The sequence below is a fragment of the Somniosus microcephalus genome, chromosome 5 (genome assembly GCF_052327205.1).
Source record: "Somniosus microcephalus isolate GS21.2 chromosome 5, FLI_Smic_1.0, whole genome shotgun sequence".
In the NCBI taxonomy this organism is placed as follows: Eukaryota; Metazoa; Chordata; class Chondrichthyes; order Squaliformes; family Somniosidae; genus Somniosus; species Somniosus microcephalus.
This window is the reverse complement of record NC_140991.1, coordinates 6,853,560-6,859,559: the sequence shown is the minus strand read 5'-3', so window position 1 is coordinate 6,859,559 and position 6,000 is coordinate 6,853,560.

The window sequence follows — 6,000 nt, the reverse complement described above, 5'->3', positions numbered from 1 at the left end:
CGTGTCCTAACACACAACAAGTCCCGTTCACCCATCACCCGCTATGCTCACTGCCCCGTGTCCTTACTCACACCAAGTCCCGTTCACCCATCACGCCCTATGCTCACTGCCCCGTGTCCTAACTCGCACCCAGTCCCGTTCACCCATCGTCCCCTGTGCTCACTGCCCCGTGTCCTAACTCGAACCAAGTCCCGTTCACCCATCACCCCCTGTGGTCACTGCCCCGTGTCCTAACTCACACCCAGTCCCGTTCACCCATCACCCCCTGTGCTCACTGCCCCGTATCCTAACTCACACCCAGTCCCGTTCACCCATCACCCCCTGTGCTCACTGCCCCATGTCCTAACTCGCACCAATTCCCGTTCACCCATCACCCCCGCTGCTCACTGCCCTGTGTCCTAACTCACACCCAGCCCCGTTCACCCATCACCCCCGGTGGTCTCTGCCCTGTGTCCTAACTCGCACCCAATCCCATTCACCCATCACCCCAAGTGCTCACTGCCTCGTGTCCTAACTCACACCCAGTCTCGTTCACCCATCGCCCCCTGTACTCACGGCCCCGTGTCCTAACTCGCACCCAATCCCGTTCACCCATCACCCTCTGTGCTCGCTGCCGCGTGTCCTAGCTCACACCCAGTCCCGTTCACCCATCACCCGCTGTGCTCACTGCCCCGTGTCCTAACTCGCACCCAGTCCTGTTCACCCATCATCCCGTGCTCACTGCCCCGTGTCCTAACTCACACCCAGTCCCGTTCACCCATCACCCCCTGTGCTCTCTGCCCCGTGTCCTAACTCACAGCCAGTCCCGTTCACCCAACACCCCCGGTGCTCACTGCCCCGTATCCTAACCTGCACCCAGTCACGTTCACCCATCACCCCCTGTGCTCACTGCCCCGTGTCCTAACTCGAACCAATGCCCGTTCACCCATCACCCCCTGTGGTCACTGCCCCGTGTCCTAACTCACACCCAGTCCCGTTCACCAATCACCTCCTGTGCTCACTGCCCCGTATCCTAACTCACACCCAGTCCCGTTCACCCATCACCCCCTGTGATCACTGCCCCATGTTCTAACTCGCACCAAGTCCCTTTCACCCATCACCCCCGGTGCTCACTGCCCTGTGTCCTAACTCACACCCAGTCCCGTTCACCCATCACCTCCTGTGCTCACTGCCCCGTGTCCTAACTCACACCCAGCCCCGTTCAACCATCACCCCCGGTGGTCTCTGCCCTGTGTCCTAACTCGCACCCAGTCCCATTCACCCATCACCCCATGTGCTCACTACCCCGTGTCCTAACTCACACCCAGTCTCGTTCACCCATCGCCCCCTGTACTCACGGCCGCGTGTCCTAACTCGCACCCAATCCCGTTCACCCATCACCCTCTGTGCTCGCTGCCCCGTGTCCTAACTCACACCCAGTCCCGTTCACCCATCACTCGCTGTGCTCACTGCCCCGTGTCCGAACTCGCACCCAGTCCCGTTCACCCATCACCCCCTGTGCTCACTGCCCCGTGTCCTAACTCACACCCAGACCCGTTCACCCATCACCCCCGGTGCTCACTGCCTCGTGTCCTAACTCACACCCAGTCCCGTTCACCCATCACACCCTGTGCTCACTGCCGCGTGTCCTAACTCTCACCCCGTCCCATTCACCCATCACCCCCTGTGCTCACTGCCCCGTATCCTAACTCGCACCCCGTCCCGTTCACCCTTCGTCCCCTGTGCTCACTGCCCCGTGTCCTAACTCGAACCAAGTCCCGTTCACCCATCGCCCCCTGTGCTCACTGCCCCATGCCCTAACTCGCACCGAGTCCCGTTCACCCATCACCCCATGCTCACTGCACCGTGTCCCAACTCACATCCAGTCTCGTTCACCCATCACCCCCTGTGCTCACTGTCCCGTGTCCTAACTCACATCCAGTCCCTTTCACCCATCACACCTGTGCTCCCTGCCTCGTGTCCTAACTCGCACCAAGTCCCGTTCACCCATCACCTCCTGTGCTCACTGCCCCGTATCCTAACTCACACCCAGTCCCGTTCACCCATCACCCCCTGTGCTCACTGCCCCATGTCCAAACTCTCACCAAGTCCCGTTCACCCATCACCCCCGGTGCTCACTGCCCTGTGTCCTAACTCACACCCAGTCCCGTTCACCCATCACCTCCTGTGCTCACTGCCCCGTGTCCTAACTCGCACCCAATCCCTTTCACCCATCACCCTCTGTGCTCGCTGCCGCGTGTCCGAACTCACACCCAGTCCCGTTCACCCATCACCCGCTGTGCTCACTGCCCCGTGTCCTAACTCGCACCCAGTCCCGTTCACCCATCATCCCGTGCTCACTGCCCCGTGTCCTAACTCACACCCAGTCCCGTTCACCCATCACCCCCTGTGCTCTCTGCCCCGTGTCCTAACTCACAGCCAGTCCCGTTCACCCAACACCCCCTGTGCTCACTGCCCCGTATCCTAACCTGCACCCAGTCACGTTCACCCATCGTCCCCTGTGCTCACTGCCCCGTGTCCTAACTCGCATCAAGTCCCGTTCACCCATCACCCCGTGCTCTCTGCCCCGTGTCCTAAGTCACACCCAGTCCCGTTCACCCATCACCCCCTGTGCTCACTGCCCTGTGTCCTAACTCACACCAAGTCCCGTTCACCCATCACCCCTGTGCTCACTGCCCCGTGTCCTAACTCACACCAAGTCCCGTTCACCCATCACCCCTGTGCTCACTGCCTCGTGTCCTAACTCACACCAAGTCCCGTTCACCCATCACCCCCTATGCTCACTGCCCCGTGTCCTAACTCACACCCAGTCCCGTTGACCCATCACCCCTGTGCTCACTGCCCCGTGTCCTAACTCACACCAAGTCCCGTTCACCCATCACCCCCTAGGCTCACTGCCCCGTGTCCTAACTCACACCAAGACCCGTTCACCCATCACCCCCTATGCTCACTGCCCCGTGTCCTAACTCGTACCCAGTCCCGTTCACCCATCGTCCCCTGTGCTCACTGCCCCGTGTCCTAACTCGAACCAAGTCCCGTTCACCCATCACCCCCTGTGCTCACTGCCCCGTGTCCTAACTCACACCCAGTCCCGTTCACCTATCACCCCCTGTGCTCACTGCCCCGTATCCTAACTCACACCCAGTCCCGTTCACCCATCACCCGCTGTGCTCACTGCCCCATGTCCTAACTCGCACCAAGTCCCGTTCACGCATCACCCCCGGTGCTCACTGCCCTGTGTCCTAACTCACACCCAGTCCCGTTCACCCATCACCCCCTGTGCTCACTGCCCCATGTCCTAACTCACACCAAGTCCCGTTCACCTATCACCCCCTGTGCTCACTGCCCCGTATCCTAACTCACACCCAGTCCCGTTCACCCATCACCCGCTGTGCTCACTGCCCCATGTCCTAACTCGCACCAAGTCCCGTTCACCCATCACCCCCGGTGCTCACTGCCCTGTGTCCTAACTCACACCCAGCCCCGTTCACCCATCACCTCCTGTGCTCACTGCCCTGTGTCCTAACTCGCACCCAGTCCCGTTCACCCATCACCTCCTGTGCTCACTGCCCCGTTTCCTAACTCACACCCAGTCCCATTCACCCATCACCCCATGTGCTCACTGCCCCGTGTCCTAACTCACACCCAGCCTCGTTCACCCATCGCCCCCTGTACTCACGGCCCCGTGTCCTAACTCGCACCCAATCCCGTTCACCCATCACCCTCTGGCTCGCTGCCGCGTGTCCTAACTCACACCCAGTCCCGTTCACCCATCACCCGCTGTGCTCACTGCCCCGTGTCCGAACTCGCACCCAGTCCCGTTCACCCATCACCCCCTGTGCTCACTGCCCCGTGTCCTAACTCACACCCAGTCCCGTTCACCCAACACCCCCTGTGCTCACTGCCCCATATCCTAACCTGCACCCAGTCCCGTTCACCCATCGTCCCCTGTGCTCACTGCCCCGTGTCCTAACTCACACCCAGTCCCGTTCACCCATCACCCCCTGTGCTCACTGCCCTGTGTCCTAACTCACACCCAGTCCCGTTCACCAATCGTCCCGTGCTCACTGCCCCGTGTCCTAACCCGAACCAAGTCCCATTCACCCATCACCCGCTGTGCTCACTGCCCCGTATCCTAACTCGCACCCAGTCCCGTTCACCCATCGTCCCCTGTGCTCACTGCCCCGTGTCCTAACCCAAACCAAGTCCCGTTCACCCATCACCCCCTGTGCTCACTGCCCCGTGTCCTAACTCACACCCAGTCCCGTTCACCCATCACCCCCTGTGCTCACTGCCCCATGTCCTAACTCACACCCAACCCCATTCACCCATCACCCCTGTGCTCATTGTCTTGTGTCCTAACTCACACCCAGTCCCGTTCACCCATCACCCCGTGCTCCCTGCCCCGTGTCCTAACTAACATCCAGTCTCGTTCACCCATCACCCCCTGTGCTCACTGTCCCGTGTCCTAACTCAGACCCAGTACCTTTCATCCATCACACCTGTGCTCGCTGCCCCGTGTCCTAACTCGCACCCAGTCCCGTTCACCCATCACCCCTGTGTTCCCCGCCCCGTGTCCTAACTCACACCAAGTCCCGTTCACCCATCACCTCCTGTGCTCACTGCCCCGTATCCTAACTCACACCCAGTCCTGTTCACCCATCACCCCCTGTGCTCACTGCCCCATGCCCTAACTCGCACCAAGCCCCGTTCACCCATCACCCCCAGTGCTCATTGCCCTGTGTCCTAACTCACACCCAGTCCCGTTCACCCATCACCTCCTGTGCTCACTGCCCCGTGTCCTAACTCACAACCAATCCCGTTAACCCATCACCCCCTGTACTCACTGCCCCGTGTCCTAACTCAAACCCAGTCCCGTTCACCCATCACCCGCTGTGCTCACTGCCCCATGTCCTAACTCACACCCAGTCCCGTTCACCCATCACCCCCTGTACTCACTGCCCTGTGTCCTAACTCACACCCAGTCCCGTTCACCCATCACCCCCTGTGCTCACTTCCCCGTTTCCTAACTCACACCCAGTCCCGTTCACCCATCACCCCCTGTGCTCACTGCCCCGTGTCCTAACTCACACCCAGTTCCGTTCACCCACCACCCCTGTGCTCACTGCCCCGTGTCCTAACTCACACCCAGTCCCGTTCACCCACCACCCCCTGTGCTCACTGCCCCGTGTCCTAACTCACACCCAGTCCCGTTCACCCACCACCCCCTGTGCTCACTGCCCCGTGTCCTAACTCACACCCAGTCCCGTTCACCCATCACCCCCTGTGCTCACTGCCCCGTGTCCTAACTCACACCCAGTCCCGTTCACCCACCACCCCCTGTGCTCACTGCCCCGTGTCCTAACTCACACCCAGTCCCGTTCACCCATCACCCCCTGTGCTCACTGCCCCGTGTCCTAACTCACACCCAGTCCCGTTCACCCATCACCCCCTGTGCTCACTGCCCCGTGTCCTAACTCACACCCAGTCCCGTTCGCCCATCACCCCCTGTGCTCACTGCCCCGTGTCCTAACTCACACCCAGTCCCGTTCACCCTTCACCCCCTGTGCTCACTGCCCCGTGTCCTAACTCACACCAAGTCCCGTTCACCCATCACCCCCTGTGCTCACTGCCCCGTGTCCTAACTCACACCCAGTCCCTTTCACCCATCTCCCCCTGTGCTCACTGCCCCGTGTCCTAACTCTCACCCAGTCCCGTTCACCCATCACCCCCTGTGCTCACTGCCCCGTGTCCTAACTCACACCCAGTCCCGTTCACCCATCACCCCCTGTGCTCGCTGCCCCGTGTCCTAACTCACACCCAGTCCCGTTCACCCATCACCTCCTGTGCTCACTGCCCCGTGTCCTAACTCACACCCAGTCCCGTTCACCCATCACCCCCTGTGCTCGCTGGCTCCCGGTCCGGCAACGCCTCGATTTATAAATTCTCACCCTTGTTTTCATATCCCTCCATGGCTTCACCGCTCCCTATCTCTGTAAT